This window comes from Ceratotherium simum, chromosome 9 (assembly GCF_057802395.1).
Source record: "Ceratotherium simum simum isolate JZ-2026a chromosome 9, ASM5780239v1, whole genome shotgun sequence".
Taxonomy (NCBI): domain Eukaryota; kingdom Metazoa; phylum Chordata; class Mammalia; order Perissodactyla; family Rhinocerotidae; genus Ceratotherium; species Ceratotherium simum.
In genome coordinates, this window is record NC_141908.1 from 57,818,989 (window position 1) to 57,839,752 (window position 20,764).

The window sequence follows — 20,764 nt, forward strand, 5'->3', positions numbered from 1 at the left end:
TGAGGAAAAATAAGACAGAGTAAGAAGGAGAGTGAACAGGGAAGAGGGGTACTATTTTAGGAAGGTGTCAGGAAAGGTCTCCCTAATGGATAAGATTTGAGTAGAGACCAGGATTAAGTTGAAAAGAGCAGGACACGCAGATATCTGGGAAAGAACATTCCAGGTGGCTGCAGCATGCTTGTTATATTTGAAAAGCATCCAATAGGTCGGTGTGGCTGGAGATAAGTGAGGATTGAGAGAGAGGACACTGACAGAACATGAGAACTGCGAGGGAGTGATGGCTAGTTTATACAGGGCCTTCCAGGTAGGTCCCTCTTATGTCCTGGTTTGCTTGGGACAACCATAGTTTACACCTGTTGCCCTGACATAACTACTCCTAATGCCCCTTTCACTCTCAAAAGAGTCTCATTTGGATGATAAATTGTGTGCTAACCCTGCTGTTAAGCTATAGTAAGGACTTTGGATTTCATTCTGAGTGAGATGGGACATTATTACAGGATTTTCTTCCAAGGAATGGCATCATTTGACTTAACATTGTTAAAGAAACTTCATGGAGAAGAGACTGTAGGAGTCAAGAGAGAAAGCAGGAGGCAGGATGAATTCCAATGCCCCCAATGCACAAATGCCAACACGATGCTTCTTTGGGATGTTTCTTTATGGACACTTAAGTTTTACTTAAGCATAATAATACATTCAAAATTTGACTCCTTTTAATAGTTCTACTCTCTCTGTACATTGACTTCTGCAGATTTCCTTATAATTAAACTTGTTTAATGACATATAAATCCTTAGCTTCTCCATAAGATCTGGGAGAATAATTATAAACAAGCAACTTCTACCTCCAGCAAATTTCCCTTCAATAAGTGGTAAGGAAAACAAAACAAAACAAAACTGTCAAGTTTAAAGAATACTTAGCTTGGTCAAAAGATCAAAGGTGGCTGTATTTATTATCATTTTAAGCATTGGTTTACCAAAACTGATGTGTGAAATGATATCAATACTTTTCAATGATTATGTACATTTTGTCTTGAAAATTCTCTATTTAGGGCAATGTAGAATCTGGAAAACTGTCAAATATATGTGTAGACTTTAGTTAAAGTGAACAGTAAAGACATGTCTAGTATTGATTTGGGAAAACTCATTTTTGAATGGGAGAGGTGTATACAATACTTCAAGCCAGTTAGATTTTTAAAAATCACTGACAAGCTTTCATATGCAAAATTTATTTTAAAAATTTTAAGTCAACAAGACTTTCTACCTGCGGAGAGCTGTGCACTTAGGCTCTGATGTAGCAGGGTTCTCTCTCTGGTATAAATCCTTCTAACATAAGAAGGGTCCTGAGAGTTACCCTTCAGAAGGGAGGGCGATTCTATGAGAAGACAAGAATCTTAGTCAACTTGATTTTGGAAAATTACATTTCTTTTGTTTTTCCTTACTGTTGCTAAACTCCAGCTGAGGCTGAGAATTTCCATCCAAGAGTAATCCCCAGGGAGGGCTTGAGAGCAGCAGGCGTTCCAGTTGCTTGGGAAGCCAGGGGTGACACTGAGGGTGAGCTGTCCCTTCTCCAAGCAGCTACAGTTTTTGCCAAGGAAAGAAAAATAATACAATATAAAACCCAAAGACACAAAATCAGATACCCTAAACAGGATGGTATTATCCATAGATTCTAAGCAGGAAGTATGTAAGGGGTTTAAAAAGAGAAAAGCTTTTTTTTTAAAATATGAGGTTTTATCGAAAAACACTAAGATATAGATAAACTAATGTATATATGTATATATTTGTATAATATGTAGGTATGTGTGCAGATATATATGTTCTATATAATAAGACTTTCAAGTAGCATTATAATGGGCTTTCTGAGTTGTATGGAGTGATGTTTCATGATTTACTGACAGTTTATTTTTTGTTTTTTATTTTTTTAGGTGTACATCATTATTACTGACAGTTTATTGGCATCAGTTTAATGCAAGTCTTGTTTTAACAGAATCCTACCATAGGTTATGTTTTTTAAAACTTAACTAAGTTTCTAAAAATTTACTGTGTGGTTTTGAGATCCACATCCTCATTTCAAGTAAGAACGCCCCACACCAGTGTTCACACAGAAGTCCTTTGCTATGTAAATCTTCGTTTTTGTTAACACATCACTCACCGGAGTCATAGAACCCACATGAAAGGCCAAGATTACTGAGAATGCCCGGAAGGATAAAGAAGTTACTAACACCTGCAGGAAAAAAGATATTCGTATACTCAGGCTTTTAGGAAAAACAGGAAACAAGATGAGAGAAACTCACAGAAACCTGGAAATCAAAAATGGAAACAAAAGTAGCAGGTCATTTGTGCCCCACCCCACACAACAGACACCACCCTAAGCAAACCGGTTTCCTATCACAAACTCCACTCTCACAAAGGAAGGACTTCAAAAGGAAAGTCAATCCACTTTATGTAGAGTTTAGATTCTGTTTCTGGCATGTCCCTGCCCTGAGCTCCTGCTATTGGGGTGAGCTGATGGCCTTGCGACAAATATTTGCTGAGCACCCACGGAAAACAGGCCCTGATTTCCTTTGTCAGCCCCATCCTCATTAAATCCCTCTGGATTTGTAAAATTTGTAACCACTTAATCTGTTTGGGCCTCTCAACAAGCTTGTAGTCCAGTCAGGGCAGGACTATCACTTCCGTCATAGGAGTTGGAGAATTGAGGCAGAAGAAATTACGTGGCTTATTTGAGTATGAAGTGAGTCAAGAACCCAGCCACTTCCCTCTTAGTCTCTTGCTCCAATGCCACAGGGAGTAAGTTCTTTTCTCCCAATATTAGATCAAAAATTATACAGATGTCCACACACGCCTGTCACTCAGCTAGTCCACATGGTTGAGCGCTTCCTGGACAGAGCTCTCTGAGTCAGAACACTGGCCCAGGCACCCTTAAAAGGCAACAACAGAAGTACAAAACTCCATTTCTGTTCCCAGTTTTCCTCGTTGGAAAACCAAAAATAAAATATACACACGGAGTACTTTGACAAGAAGGCTTTATAACATGGGAAATATATCAAGTTAAAATGTCCTGGAAATGAGAAAAACTCTCTTAGAGAATTTCCCAAATCAATGTGAGCAATCATAATACAGAACAGTTTTATACATGGATGTAAATTAACATTATAATAAATCTGCTTTGGGTTTGTGTCATAATTCTTCTTTCTACTTTTTTATTTCAGTTGAAATGAAATCACATTATTAAGAATTTATCACATAAAAGATTCGGAATCAATTCTTCTAGTAATAGTCACTACAAGATTGTTTAGTTATTTGTATAGTCATTTGTATGAATTATGCATTGATATTCATTTTTTTATACTTTAAACAGAAAACAAGAGCATCTGCTGTTCAAATGTCTGTTTAAAATCTATTGTATGTACTTGTAACTTCTCAGGTTCCTAATTCTGTTTTCCTAATTTCTCCGTACCTTACACAGATGAGTTTAAATATAAGTAATTAAAATAAGATACGTGATTTCCTCGGATTTTCATTTTTCTCTGTACCTCACTGGTATGTAAGAAAAAAAATCCATGGGGAAAAGAAATAGCTATATTTAGGATTCATTTTGAAATGTACCAGTATGTTGAATAGTCAATCTGTCTTTACTTGCCTTTTCATTGGATTATCTATCTATCTATCTATCTATCTATCTATCTATCTATCTATCTATCAATCTATCTAGCTATCTATTTATCTATCCATTTAATATAGATAAAAAATAGAGGCACGTAGGACCACGTTTAAACATTGGGTGACTCCTTGAAAATCTGAATCCACTAATCTTGGTCTTTCCACTAGTTTTTCAGATAATATTTTAATGTAATGATTTCCAACCTTCTTTAAACTACCATACTCTGTGGTTTAATCTATGAAATTTCTAACCCCTCACTTCCTCCTTCTTGCCAAATGTATATCAGGGACTAAATTGTGTTGTAATATTACTTAGGTTTTTACAGATGTTTTGGAAAAATATTTAAATTCCCATGGAGATTTTTGAAGATACTTTTTTTTTTTTTTTTTTTTTTAAAGATTTTATTTATTTTATTTTTCCCAAAGCCCCAGTGGATAGTTGTGTGTCGTAGCTGCACATCCTTCTAGTTGTTGTATGTGGGACTTGGCCTCAGGATGAACGGAGAAGTGGTGCCTCGATGCGCACCCGGGATCCGAACCCGGGCCACCAGCATCGCAGCGCGCGCACTTAACCACCAAGCCACAGGGCCGGCCCTGAAGATACTTTGAGGTATCACAAAATTTAGACTTAGAAATATTAGTATTCCATTTATTTTTTTGCCAGGCTTATTGAGATATAATTGACATATAACCTGATGTAAGCTTAGGTGTACAGTGTGTTGATTTTAGGATTTAAAATAAAATTTTAGGATTTTTTTCTATTTCTGTGAAAAATGCCATTGGTATTTTGATAGGGATTGCATTGAATCTATAGATAGCTTTGGGTAGTATGGATATTATAACAATATTAATTCTTCCCATTCATGAACATGGGATATGTTTCCATTTACTTCTGTCATCTTCAATTTCTTTCATCAGTCTTGTAGTTTTCAGTGTACAAATCTTTTACTTCTTTGCTTAAATTTATTCCTAAGTGATTTATTGTTTTTGATACTATTGTGAATGGAATTGTTTTCTTTATTTCTTTTTCAGATAGTTGGTTGTTAGTGTATAGAAATGCAACTCATTTCTGTATATTGACTTTATATCCTGCAACTTTATTGAATTAGTTGATTAGGTCTAACAACTTTTTGTTGGAGTCTTTAGGGTTTTCTGTATATAAGATCACATCATCTGCAAACAAAGACAATACTTCTTCCTTTCTGATTTGGATACTGTTTTTTTTTTTCCTTGCCTGATTGCTCTAGCTAGGACTTCTAGTACTATGCTGAATAGGAGTGGTGAGAGATGGCATGCTTGTCTTGTTCCTTATCTTAGAGGAAAGGCTTTCAACCTTTCACAATTGAGTATGATGATAGTTGTGGGCTTGTCATAAATGGTCTTTATTATGTTGAGGTATGTTGCTTCTATAACCAATTTGTTGAGAGTTTTTATCATGAAAAGATGTTGAATTTTGTCAAATGCTTTTTATGCATATATTGAGATGATCATAAGATTTGTATCTCTCATTCTCTTAATGTGGTGTATCACATTTATTGATTTGAATATGTTGATCCATCCTCACATCCCAGAGATTAATCCCACTTGATCATGGTGTGTGGATACTTTTAATGTGCTGTTTGCTAATATTTTATTGAGAATATTTGCATCTATATTCATCAAGGATATTGGCCTATAGTTTTCTTTTCTTGTAGTGTTCTTATCTGGCTTTGGTATCAGAATAATGCTGACCTTGTAAAATGAGTTTGGTAATGTTCCCTCTTCTTTAATTTTTTAGAAGAGTTTGAGAAGGATTGGTGTTAATTTTTCTTTAAATGCTTGGTAGAATTTACCAGTCAAGGCAAATTCTGGTCCTGGGCTTTTTCTTGTTGGGAGGTTTTTGATTACTGATTCAATCTCCTTACTTGTTATTGGTCTGTTCATATTTTCTATTTCTTCCTTATTCAGTCTTCGTAGGTTCTATGTTTCTAGGAATTTATCCATTTCTTCTAGGTTATCCAGTTTGTTGGTGTATAATTGTTCATAGTAGTCTCTTACGATCCTTCGTATTTCTGTAGTATCAATTGTAATGTCTCCTCTTTCATTTCTGATTTTATTTATTTGAATCTTGTCTTTTTTTCTTAGTGTAGCTAAATGTTTATCAGTTCTGTTTATCTTTTCAAAAAACCAGCTCTTAGTTTTGTTGATCTTTTCTATTGTTTTTATGGTCCTTATTTCATTTATTTCTGTTCTGATCTTTGTTATTTCCTTCTTTCTGCTAACTTTGGGCTTAGTTTCTTCTTATTCTAGTTACTTGAGGTGTAAAATTAGCTTGCTTATTTGAGATCTTTCTTTTTTCTTAATTAGGCATTTATCACTATAAACATCCCTTTTAGAACTGCTTTTGCAGTATCCTATAGATTTGGGTATGTTGTGTTTCCATTTTCATTTGTTTCAAGATATTTTTTTATTTCCCTTTTGACTTCTTCTTTGACTCACTGGTTGTTCAGAGGATGCTTCTTCCTACTTTTAGAATCTCTTTTGCCTACCTTGGTTCATAGATACATGGACAGGATGGGAGGGTGATTTGGCTGTATCATGAGTCATCCATAGATCACAGGTAGATTTGGCTAAGTGGGCCAAACAGGCAGTAGAACATGTAAACAAAAATATAGTTGAACAAGAAATTTGAGTTATTACTGCAATGTGATGCCTGCTCTCTCCATTGGCATCCACAGACTGGTTAGGCTTGAAGCATTCCTGGGTTATATAATATTTGAAAAGTTTCCTTAATTTTCTCCTTTTTGGTCATCAAGAGGCCTGGGTGAGTAACATGGCTAAAGCAAAAGCACATTCCAATCAAACCCAAGGATGAATTCAAACTCATTTCTTTAAAAACAAAACCTTGAGATCAAGGAACTGAAAGGAAGCCCTTTGGTTTAGAACGTATACTCCAGGATAATGTATACTGTATATTTTATTTAGAAACTCTCCACAGAATTCTCTCTTCTAACTACATTCAGATTTGCAAATTTTGTAGAATAAAATAGATAGGCAGACCAGTTCATAAAGAACTGCAAGGTAGAAGTCTGTTTTTGTGCCCTCTCACTCTCTGTTCCCTCCTAGTCTCCTGTCCCAGGGTGCACACCACCTACTCGGGGCCCCTGGCCTCAGTGCCATCCACTCCTGCCCTTACCCGGTTGTTGACCAGTCCCCACCAGAGGGCTGTCTCTTAACCTAATGTGTTAGTTGATACTGACTTAAAGTATGGCCCCTTCTACATGAAGTTGTATTTAGAGGGGACTCTTGACAAGAAGAGATGGAGTTTTTACATTCAGAGAGTGGACCCTCAAAAAGCAAACGTGTAGTCTTGTCCCCTCTCTCCTCTCCTGTCATCGTACTGTAGCCCTTAAAGAAAAGCCCCCTAAAAGGGTCAAATCGGTTAAAAACAAAACACAACAAAAGTTTGATGGCATTTTAGATTCCATGCAAATATTCACTTATTTTTTCAACAAATGCTTATTGAACACTTCTGATATTCCAGGCATTAATTTAGGCACCAGGGAAACATCAAGGAAGAAGACACACAGGGTCTTTGCCCTCAAGGAGCTTGTGGTCTATGAAGCTCACAGAAAAAGTTTCAATATAGGGCACTCTTGATCATGTGCCAGCTACCCTGCTAAAGATTTTATGTCATCTAATTACTAGAAAAACACTTTGAAGTATTTTCTATTATTAATCTCATTTTATTGAGGAAATTGGTCTAGATACCTTAGAAAGCTTATCCAAAATTACAAGGTTAATATGGCTTAACCCATGCCAACCCGACACAGAAACTGGACTCTTAACCACTGGCTCTAGACTGTGCAGCAAGAGACTGTTCACCTCCAAAGCCCGTGTTCCATATTGTGTGTCACACAGCCTAAAGAAAATCTGATGTTGAATAGATATAAAACAATTATAAACAAATTTACCAAACTGAAAAGTTAAACCTATATTAACAACTAGGTATGTCCAGGTAAGCTCTACACTTGTGAATTCTTTTGACCATCACTCTGACCACAAGAGAGAATTGGCCGTGGTTTGCTAGTCTGGGGACCTGAGTGCCTGTCTCGGTCTATTTCTTCCGTCATTAATATTGATACATCATTCTGTTCTGTTGTACTTCTTTGTTCATCCTATGGGTTGGGCCTTGTTGTGTCTGTTTTGCGTTTTCTATGCAACTATAGTACTGTAAATATACTTTATATATTTGCAAATATATATTGTAAATATGTTCTGTGAATATACTATAATCATTATTATGCCCTTATTGCAAATCTTCATGTTTTTCCATTTCCTCCTTTCTTTTTTTTTTTTTTTTTTTAAAGATTTTATTTATTCATTTTTTCCCCCCAAAGCCCCAGTAGATAGTTGTATCTCATAGATTCACATCCTTCTAGTTGCTGTACGTGGGACTCGGCCTCGGGTTGGACGGAGAAGTGGTGCCTTGGGGCGTGCCCGGGATCCGAACCCGGGCCGCCAGCATCAGAGCGCGCGCACTTAACCGCCAAGCCACGGAGCCGGCCCTCCTCCTTCCTTTCTATGTTTGCTATTTTCCTGCTGTTTTGTTCTTTTCTCTTGTTCCTTTTCTTCTCTGCATTCTGCACACTGTCTGGTTCTCTCTCTCCGTGTTGGGTACTGTGCCTATTCAAGTAATACACTTTACAGTTACTGCTTCTTCACTTCCTTTCTTCTTCTTTTTTTTTTCCAACAGTTTTATTTATTTATTTATTTGTGAGGAAGATCAGCCCTGAGCTAACATCCATGCTAATTCTCCTCTTTTTGCTGAGGAAGACCAGCTCTGAGCTAACATCTATTGCCAATCCTCCTCCTTTTTTTTTACCCCCAAAGCCCCAGCAGATAGTTGTATGTCATAGTTGCACATCCTTCTAGTTGCTGTATGTGGGACGCGGCCTCAGCATGGCCGGAGAAGCGGTGAGTTGGTGCGCGCCCGGGATCCGAACCTGGGCCGCCAGTAGCGGAGCACGCGCACTTAACCGCTAAGCCACGGGTCCAGCCCCCTTCTTCTTTTGTCCTAACCGTCTTTGGCATATAACCTTTTTTCTTCATTCCCCTAAATTTGCTGGCATTTATACTCATCCATGGAGTTTCTCTTTATTTACTTATGCCATCAAAAAAATTCTTTCAATAGAAAAGAGCTGCTTCTATGCAATGCTACTAAAAAGAATTTTCGATTTTTGTTTTGTTTTGCTTTGACAGCAATCCTAAAAGCAGTGTGCTACCGGCAAAAGAAGAAACACACCAATCAACAGAACAGAATGGCTATCCCAAAAGCCGGCCCAGGAGACTTAAGAATTCAATCTATTTTCAAGGGAGAATCAGAAATCAAAGTGAGTGATAGATTATTCAATAAGTGATGTTGAGAACATTTGAAAAAAATCTATCATATTAGATGATCATCTCAAATAAGGCACCAAAATTGCTTCTGGATTTAAGAGTTAAAAGTAAAATATAAAATTGCATAAGAGGAACAAAATTTAAGCTGAAGGAGAAGGATTTTTCTAAGTATACTGGCAATGTAAGAAATCAAAAAAAGTAAGTTGGTTAATAGATTTAACCAAAAAAATGAAAATAATAACATCAAAAAAATTCATAAGGATAGAAAAAATAACTAGGAACAATACTTAGTATAAGTATGATAAAGGATTATTATCCTTACTATATAAAAAACTTCTACAAACAAATAAGAAAAAAATGCTAAGATTACAAAGGAGAAGTGCACAAAAATAAGAAGAGACAAGTCACCAAGAGGAAACACAATGAATAATACTAAACTATTTTCAGGCTCATTGGCAGTTAAAGAAATGTAAAATAAAGCTTTTGTCTAAAATTTACAAATACTTTTTACAAATAGCACTTCATGCTGGACAGAGTGCCATGAGATGGGCACTCTAGCTGTTGATGGGAGCATAAATTTGCCTAACCTTCTGGAAAGCAATTTGGTCACATCTATCAAAAGCCTTAAAATACGGAATCATTCCAATCCAATATTTCCACTTTAGGGAATCAATCTCAAGGAGAGATGCAATCAGAGTTAAGCACAAGGATGTTCATTGTAGCATTACTTATCGGAGCACTGAGAGAGAGAAGAAACAGGAAGAATTAAATGAAATGTTTCACCTAATATTGTAATAGTTAAATTATATCTATTTATCATTGAATATTATGCAACCATTGACTTGCACTAGAAAAAAAATGAATAAAGGGGAAATTTTGATTGAATGACAGTAAAAAAGGAAATAAAGCTAAATGCTGGTATTATCTTGTTAGGTAAAATACGAAGGAAATGCATCAAATATCAACTGTCTGTTTTCTGCATTGATGAACTGTGGGCAGTTTTTACTTTTTATATTTTTCTCAATTTCCTAGGGGACTTTTTAATAATAATAACTATACTTTATTCTTAAATTTAAATAGATTTTAAAGAAAAAGGCACAGTTGACCACAATCATCTCTCAGTCATGAGACTGTAGAAATGTCAGTTCAAGCTTCACTCGGTTTTGAATTTGCTAAAATTGACGACATATGGAATGTGCTTATTTTCCTGAACCTGGTGATTTTATAAATATATTTGATTTCTGAGGTCCCTAGAAGTATATAACATACTTCCCAAAATGTCATCTCTGCATTCTTTTAAAGTTACATAAATTAGATGATTTGAAAGATGATCAATGCCTTTAAAACGTCCCAATACTAAAATTTTTATAAAGAAATTCTAGAATCTTGCAATCCAAATGGTGGTCTGCAGACTGGCAGCATTGGCAACACCTGGAAACTTGACGGAACTGCAGAAACTCTGGTCCCACCCCAGACTTACGGATTCAGAATCTGCATTTTAGTAAGATCTCCATTTGATTTGTAGGCACATTCAGGTTTAACAATCACTGATATAGAACACATGTTCTAGTTCTAACTAAATGTCTACAGTGTAACTATATTCCTCTTTAATCTATGTTCCTGTCTTAAGTACCAGAGAGCCATCTTTATGGTCTAGGAGATCTAAACATCTTCTTAGAACAAAAGCAGTTTCCAACTAATGAATGGGATATGTCCTAAAAATCTACTAGTAGGTCAGTTGTTCACAACTTGCAATAATATTACTAATACTAATAAATTTCTAGGTCACCCTCCAGAGCAGCTTCCTTAATCCATAATGTAGCTGAAGAGGACCAATTGTATTATTTTTTTTTTAAGATTTTATATATTTATTTATTTTCCCCCCAAAGCCCCAGTGGATAGTTGTATGTCATAGCTGCACGTCCGTCTAGTTGCTGTATGTGGGACGCGGCCTCAGCATGGCCGGAGAAGCAGTGTGCTGGCGTGCACCCGGGATCCGAACCCAGGCGGCCAGCAGCGGAGCGCGAGCACCTAACCACTAAGCCATGGGGCCGGCCCAGGACCAATTGTATTTTGATGGGAAAATGTATCCCCAGTTCTAACAGAAGATTCTAGGAAAGCCTGGTCCTGTGAACAATACAGCACTTGCCCATAGAGGCAACTGTGTAGACAACTGGTAGAGCTAATACTCATACTCTGAGAACATTCTAGATGCAAGAATAAAATGGATTAGAAAGACAGGAATATCAAGGGTTGCTACTGACTCATTCATGCTTTCTCTCAGTCTTTATTTTGACTAACAACAGACATTGGCAAGATCACTTATCTTCAGGGGTTTGGAGGAACCTGCCATCCTGGGATTGAGAGACTTAACCTTTCCTGGGATTGAGGGACTTAAAACATTCCAATATAGGCAGGGCTTTATTAGTATCAATCTATAGTAACAGAGTTATCACTGAAATCTCCATACAGAATGTATTCTTTGCTTGTCCATACTTAAAATGGAGTTTTGTCATACACAAAATAATCTGTTTGAAATAGACCTGAAGAGAGAGATGTAAGCAGATTTCAATGCGCATTGTTTTCTCAAGGTATTTAAACCCATGATGTTATCATCTACATTTCTCAAGACATCAAGACTTCATTGAGATTTACTTTCTATAACATTTTAAAAATAAAAAAGGTATAGATTTGAGTTTTAAAATTATACTCTCTCAGATTCTCATTATGTATTCTTTCCTACTCATCTTGACAATTCTTGTTGCAACAGATATTTCAGAATATAAGAATCTACTTGCTAGGCATTTTATATTTAGAAGCTCTTTTGAAATACCCATTTTAATAGAAAAATCAGAAGATTAACAAATATAAGAAAATTACAATTATCCACTAATCCCATATCTCAAAAATAACTTACTAAAGTTCTGTAAACAGCTATTTTTATTTAAACATGGATAATATTCCTATAGTTTTGGAATCTGCCTTTTTCCTTTCAATATCATAAATATCTTCCTTTTCAAGAGATAGACTTTAACCAATGTCAATACATGTACTTCTATAACAACATTTTCAATGGTCAGGATAAATTTATTCAAACATTTGGGTTGTTCTCAATTTTTTGTTCTTATAAACATATTTATAACTAAATCAAGACTAGACCCTTTTTATTAAATAACCAAAGTAATTAAAGTGGAAGGTAAACTTCCAAAGGCAGCTAAGTTTGGGTTTGATGTAGTGCAAGGGTATTTAATAAAAGAGTGTGGTTTGTTAACAATTACATTTTATTTCATCATGGTCACAAACTAGCTTTTATGTTTACTGTTCACTTCTTCTTCTTTTTTTTTTGTGAGGAAGATCAGCCCTGAGCTAACATCCGTGCTAATCCTCCCATTTTTGCTGAGGAAGACCGGCTCTGAGCTAACATCTATCGCCAATCCTCCTCCTTTTTTTCCCCTCAAAACCCCAGTAGATAGTTGTATGTCATAGTTGTACATCCTTCTAGTTGCTGTATGTGGGACATGGCCTCAGCATGGCCGGAGAAGTGGTGCATAGGTGCGCGCCTGGGATCCGAACCCGGGCCGCCAGTAGCAGAGCGCACGCACTTAACCACTAAGCCACGGGGCCGGCCCTATTGTTCACTCCTTTTCCAGTTTTTCTATTTTTTGTTAGATACTTTTTGATTCTTCCTATCATTGTAATTCTCTTTCTTCCAGATTTGGCAAAAACTGGATATTTCTTGTGCTTATTTTGACTTTCACATAAGTTTATGCTTATAGGAATACTTTTGGGTAGATTTTATGCAGAAGGTGGAACAGCTCTGTGGATATATCAAGTGTCTAATGGGATATTTAGAGATGGGGGTGGAAACTGTAATGAGTAAAATGAAAATATCTATTAATAATAAATGTACATCCTTTCTTATACACATGTTGCTTGTACATTGAACTGTCACTCAAATGTACCTAACTTCACTGGACAAGGAATAAGGCTTGCCAATTTCCAAATTCAGTCAATTCTCAATTCCTGGTAGCCATTCTGGAGCTGCTATTATTTATAGCACTATATGGTAACTTCATATTAAATATAGCTAAGTTTGTTCTAATCTGCTTTCCTCAGCCCCAAATACACATTTAAGTCTTAAAAATGACCTTCTTGGTAGGAACAAGAGAAATTTAACCACTCCCTATTGTGATGAGAATCGAACAATTTCTGACAATGTAGGACCTAGAGAAAGCCTTGAATTTCTGTGCCATGCCTGTGGGAAGGGGGCTGGAGGGCTGCTGGAGAGGGAGGGAGAGGCACAAGTGAAGGGAGAGGGTATTTAGCCTCTGTCTTCTAAGACCCCAGATTATCTCAGAATGAGGGAGTTAAATTTTGGTTTTAATCAAAGATTTTAGAAAATATTGGGGCTGGCCTGTGGCTTAGCGGTTAAGTGTGCGCGCTCCGCTACTGGCAGCACGGGTTTGGATCCCGGGTGTGCAGCAACGCACCACTTCCCCGGCCATGCTGAGGCCGCGTCCCACATACAGCAACTAGAAGGATGAGCAACTATGACATACAACTATCTACTGGGGCTTTGGGGAGAAAAAGGAAGAGGATTGGCAATAGATATTAGCTCAGAGCCGGTCTTTCTCAGCAAAAAAGAGGAGGATTAGCATGGATGTTAGCTCAGAGCTGATCTTCCTCACACACAAAAAAAGAAAATACTTTTAGAAAAAATTTAAAGTTTTACAAAAAATTATCTGAACAGATTCGAAGATGCAGAATTCATCAGACTATATGTTATAGAGACCAGTATGACTTAATTCTCCCTAGATTTTATGAACAATCTTTATTAACAGAAACCAAACTTATTGTCCACAGTGATAACATATCAAAGAAATACATATCAAAATCTGCTGCCATTAATTATAGTTTTTAATATTTTTATTGCATTTACAAGGTATGGAACATTATAAGGATTTACAGTAGAAGCCAAATATCCCAGCCCTTAAAAATGAATAGGAAAGATTGGATGAACCATACATTAATACCTTTGAACACGAGCATTGGAAACATACATGATTATAATTTTACAGGCTCATACAGTAACTGCTATATGTAACAGAATAGACTGGAAGGGTAAAACACAGTAGTTAAGAAAGTCACTAGGGTGTGAAATAACTGTAGCTGGGTGGTACTGGATAAAGAGACAACACTGAAAATATGATTTTTAAAGGCTAAAATGTTCTGCAAAAACATAGCTATCTCCTATGCACAACTGTGAGGTAGAATTCTTCCCACCCCGTTTTCTGGTTTCTTGACCACCATTTGGGGACTTCCCTGTCCAGGTGGCCCTCTCTCACATTGCTGGGCCTGGGACTGATGAGCAGCACGTTTTTTACTATACCTCCTGCCCCCACTGAACAGAAAGAATCTTTTCTGTTTAATTATCAGTCTTATTTTACCTACTGAAAACGGGTGGCAAAAGTTAGTAACAAAGATATACCAGTGCTGTTTCTTCTAGCTAATACATCACCAGCCTTGGGTAAGTGCTTTAATCTTTCAAGGACTGAAACTAATGTTAAAATTTCAGGCATAGGAACCCCTTCAGGAGCTGTTTTGGGCAGACAGGTATTTGCTTCCCTCAAATAATACCAACTGCCAACTGTGAACAACCCCATTTCCATCCCAAACCCACTTCTAATATTTCAAATACGAGTCATAAAAATAGTTTACAGCTTTCTACACATCCAAAATATAGTGAAAATCCAGGACACAGTACAACCACATTGGAAAAGGTATTGCAGTTTCTTTTAAAACTACCCTATAACACAGAAATTTTAATCCTAGGTATTCCCCCAAGAGAAATGAAAGCCTGTGTTCATATAAGACTTATCTTAAGAATAATCAAAGCAGCTTTATTTATAATTGCCAATACTGGAAACAGCCTATGTATTCATAAATAGGAAAATGGATAAGTAAACTACAAAATAGTCATACAATGGAATACTACTCAGCAATAAAAAGGAGTGAACTACTACTACACCCAACAACATGGATAAATTACCAAAACATGGTAATTGAAGAAGGGTTCTAGAAAGAGTACATGCTGTGTGACTCTATTTACATGAAGAGCTAGAACAGACAAACCTGATTTATGGTAGACAAAAAGAACAGTGGTTGCTTTTGGGGGGGGGTGGGGACAAGGATTGACTGGAAAGAGCCTTGTGGAAATTTTCTGATAACATTTTATATTCTGATAGCACCTTATACATTGCCAAAACACAGGGGATGCACACTTAAGATTTATGCACTTCATTGTATGCTAATTTTACATCAAAAGAAAAAATGTAAGCAAATGTTGAAGTCTAGCTAATGATATGTATGCTAAAGTATTTCAGTAGGAAGTGTACAGATGATTGTAATTTAAAATGCACCAAAAAAATAATCTGGATTGATGAATTGATGGATGGACATGAGATAAGCACAGTTAACACTATCATCTGGGTGGTGAGTACAAAAAATTGTAGCTTTTTATGTTTGAAAATTTTTATAATACAATATTGGGGGAAAAACTCCAGGGTGAAATGCTTACCAAATAATGCTGCTGAGAATTTCATTGCTGATCTCATGGCAATATAAACACCAAATTCTTCCAATCAGTGTCAATTTAGAAACTTAAGAGCTTATGAAAGGATAGTCCTGAGTGTGAGGTGAGCAATCAGTTCTCAAATCTATTCTGGCTCAAAATTGTCAAAGTGACATTTCGATTCCCTCACACATTTAAAAAAACACAAATGCATGTATCTCTGGTGTATTCTGAGCAAATTTGTTGGCTGTGTAGCCTAACGTAAGAGCTAAGATGAAGAAACATTTTTAAGAGAAAAACTAAGCATAGTAATGGTTTTTAATCTTCTAAACTAGAAAAGAACCAGGGTAACTTCTCTATAATAGAGAAGATGTGTAGACCCAAAACACAACGTGAGGCTTGATCATAGTGAACAGGCCCCTGTGGTCTGAGTGGAAGGACATTTGAATCATCTTCCTCTCTCCAAGGGACAAGGGATGCATCTGGGGACACCCTAAAGAAATGCCATTTGACTTGTAAATACTTCTAAGGTGACTCCTTGAGATTCACTAAGAATGGCTTCAGATTTCAACAGCCTTTTGTCAGAAATAGTTTTCCACATGCCTGACTTAAAATCCATAACAACACTGCTCTTAATATCTAGCAGTTGGTAACTATTTTTAGTTATTTGCTAAGAACTCCTATATCACTATATATAGGTATTATATGTATTGCCTCATACAAGTTCTTTAACAAAAATAACCTTGATTCTTTTAAAAATTTACTCACTGCTTTCAAAATATTTAGTCATAGTCCTGGCTTTCCTTTGATCTCTAAGTTCTTCATGTTCTAGTACAGGCTCTGCTTTTTCTTGAAGCACACAGACTAGTGTCAAGTTTTGAAGTTTGCTTTAAAATATCGCAGTCATGCTATTCAGCATCATATCCATAAACCTTTTCCAGTTTTCAAGATTCTCCTGTATTTATGCTACTTCATGGAGCATCTTTAGTTCTGTCACTCTCTAGCATAGGACCAGTCTTTTTCTGGTATTATCACTGTCCAAGCTTACCAAGATTGCTTCTCTCTAACGTAACAGCACTAAGGAGAGTCTCAAGTCATGCTTTTTCCCTCACTAGGACACTTTATAAATATCTTAACAGATTCGTGCTCCTGTTTCTACAGGTTGGGGCTGACTCACTAAGACCCCCTCCGAGTACGACTTGCTTGTATTTACTTTCTTCCTCATTAACGGAATTGTGTCATGTCTTGTCAATCTCCAAGCAGATGCTACTCCTCACTTGTCTTCCATCTTGGTGGTCTATCATCCTGCCATAAAAGTTTATCAGGTACAAAAATCTTGTTATTTACTGACGGGCTCACCAACTCCACCCTTAGCATTTTCAGTCTGTAATTCTGAATGGAGGAGAAATGGAGCTTAGGGCAGTGAGCATAAACAACATGCCATGTCCCCCACCACCCCTTGCCTGTCATCTGAGACACAAGCATGATTAAAGAATGCTCTATTTTGAAAAGATAATCATAGTAATAATACCTTCCATTTTGGATAACATTTTAGTTTTCAACACATTTTCTAATGATTGTATTTCATTCTTAAAATTTGATATGATTTCTCTATTTCACAGACCCAGAGTGTAGTGATTTTTATCAAGGTCAATAAATGGCAAAGCCAGATTCTGAAGTCAGGTATTCAAACTCCAAACTCTTTCCATTATATTCACTGCAGTTCTTATATCGGCTTTTCTGATTTTTCCTCTACTATGCTTGCCATTATTTATGCTTCTAAGCTAAACCTAGGCTTTTCTGTAGCACACACTGAGGTCAAATAATGGCAGATGTTAAATCCATACTTCATTTTGCCTCATCAAGGTATTTGCTGCCCTACATAACAGAAGAGTATTTTCTACTCGCAACTGAAGCTTTTTGAGAACTGAAGGTTAACACTGGTAAGTTTGCTAATTAGGAAACTGTCCAGCTACGTTCCAGCTTATCTTGTTAATCCTAGAGATATTTCCTTTGGGGGTTTAAGCAAAGATACCCCAATCACACAACTCTTGTCATTGATGACGCTTACTGATGTTAGTTGCCTGTACCGTTTTCAATAGATTCAAGATGTGGAGGACTTGAGTAACCATAGTATGTTTAGTTTTTAGCAGCCATAGTACTTTACCATGGTCCTGTGAGATGGGAAAAATACACAGTAACATCCAATCTCTCTGGCAAGGAACTTACAACATAGTAGAGAATGCTGAATTCTTTCTCCAAACATAGACTGTACAGTGACATAGGTTCGGCTCATCTCACGATCATGCCTTTGGTTACAATGGGTTTACGTACGATGAGAGTACGGTCTGCTCAGCACGATCAGAAAAGTAAGTAATTGTCATGTTCATGTTAAGGAGTATGTGACTAACAATAATAATAATAAACTAAATAGCACACCATATGTCAACTGAAGGGGTCATGAAACAAACAACAAACACATTAACACTAAGTAACACTTGGGAGCAATGGCCAATTTAAATGCCTATAAAGTGAGAGAAATATCCAATCTTCTACACAGCAATGAAGCCTCGACCTGCCATCAGCATCCCAGCTGGCAGGCTGAGCAGTTTCATCAACACCACCCATGAGTCATCCTAGCAGAATACGGTCACCAACAATGAAGACTGGGAACAAAGCCAATTTGACCTGAAATGAAGTTATCATCTTTGCATCATAACTCTTCTGGGTTAGACATGTGTGAAGAACAGATGCCAAAACTGCCATCATATACTGAGCTTACACAAGAGCAAATACACAAGGAGCAAGCCAAAGAAAAAAAGAAACCCTCCAAACCAAAGAACAAAACGAAACTAGCCCAATCAATACTTCAATAATTCCCTGAGATGGGCTAAAGTAATGTGGAAAGTTGTGGCATATACCAATTAGAAATGATGGTTCTTTCTCTGCTACATTTGCGGGCCAATGTCAATTTATGATGTACAAAAAGCTTGTGATTTCAAACAGACTGCAGTCACTTCCTTCACATGTACTCTAAGCGAACTACGACTCTATGAAAAAAAAAATCACATTAGAGCACTGTTGGGTTTTCATTCATAACTGTATGTGTATATATAGATATACATATAGAAAGTAGCAACAAACTTACAAATGAAGAGCAACAATATTATGTTAAAAGCATATTCAGCTTCATCAGAAATATTAAAATTACAAATAACATTTCCAGATACTGGCTTATTTTACTCTTGCTGTAGGCAGGATAGCTTAAGGCATATAAAAATTAACTCATTTGATGATAAGTAGGTGAGTTGATGGTAGAACTGAATCTCATTACTTACAATCTAGTTCATTTCTAGCACAGTCTTAATAAAAACATTCTAACTACTCTGAAATTCAGCAGAAGAAATAGATATTGAGTATAACTAAATATCTAAATTAGCTAATATTTAAGTATCTAAAATACCAAATGATTTCATTACAAGTAGATTCACTTATAAGTCAGTCCTAACTTTAGGAAATATGTTTAAAACACATTTAAGACGACAATATAAGAGCGATTAGTACTGATGCTACAATAGACCATTCACATACATGGGAACTGAACAACTACTACGCATGAGTAAAGGGCTGGGAACAGGAGAAGTCCCACGAGATTCCTTCCCTGGGAAGAGCTTATAATGTAGCAGGCACAGAGATAAACAAACAATTGTAGCATGTGGTTAGTTAGCACCATTATGAAGACTGAAACAAAGAATCATGCAAGTTCATACTCATAGCAGTTAAGCCCTAAAAGACTGAGAGAATTATCAAATATAGAACTTCCTGGATGTTCTCAGCAGCAGTGGCAGCATAAGACAAGAGGCAGCAGTTGAATGTTGCCCCCCGATTTTCTGGCATGTTTGACTAGAAAAAAGGCTGCACCCTTAACCAAAATTGCCACAAAAAGAGAAAGGTGAAAACTATGATAAATAACTTCATCTAGGTTGAAATGTCAAGTAGTAGGTAGTCGAAAGTACAGGTCTAGAATTTTGGACCTGATATGTAACACAGAACATTGGGATAAAATAGAAACCCTAAGGATGAGATACCTCCAGAAGCATTCTGAAGACAGAAATCTGAGAGAGCACACTTTAGTAGACACATTTTAAATAAGGGTTATGTGACTGTACTCACAGTTATGGCAGAAGATAACATCTTCAAGGGAGGAGACACTGTTTAGGAAAAAGAGTAAAAAATTGAAACTGCTCAATGGTGTAAAGGTTGCAGAGACAGAGAAGGATAAGGGACACAGACTGAGAAAAAAATCATTCAATTCAGTAACTGGATGCCCAATGAGAACAGTTTCACTATAGTGCTGTGTAAAACCAGACTGCAAGGTACTGAGCAGTGAGCAATGAGGATGTAGGGACAATGGGTATGGGTTTCTCCAAGAAGTCTGGCAGTGAAGAAGGCTGAAGAACCCAGCAGATTCAGAGGGAGTTTTTTGCATTGGAGGACACATGAGCATTTTTGTAGACAATGAAAAGGAACCAGCATACAATTCTTTGCATAATTTTGTATTGATCACAGACTAAAAAATTATTTTTAATCTTTTTCAAAAACATTTTCTGAAATAAAAATTAACACAAAAATTAAATTATATGTATTTTACCATTTAAACTTAATATAAACTTAAAAGCACTAGCATTTATAAATTTTATTTCTAAAAGAGTTGTATACTGTTTATTAGACTACTTCAGAATTTTGCTTCTAGTCTATCATGAGAAATCAAATTTTATTAATAGTTGCTATTTTAGTTCCAGAAAGATTACTGTGATATAAAGGATTACACTTATTATGTATACCTCCTTTCCCAGCCCTCCTCTACTAAAGACAAAGTATCTTCAGGGTAGTTAACAATTTGGATACTATTTTTCAAGTTGAAGAAGAGAACAATTACAAGTACTACTCCATTATTCATAGGTTCTTAAAGATCTAAATTGTCCTTCACAATTATTTTTCATGATAAAACATGCTTATTTATTATATACACATGCTTACATATGAATTTCCTGGCTAAAACATGCAACCAACATGAAAAAACAAATATCAAACCATCCTCACAACCCTAAGAATGCCCTTTTAAACAAGGCACTCAGGTTTAAAAACAGGATA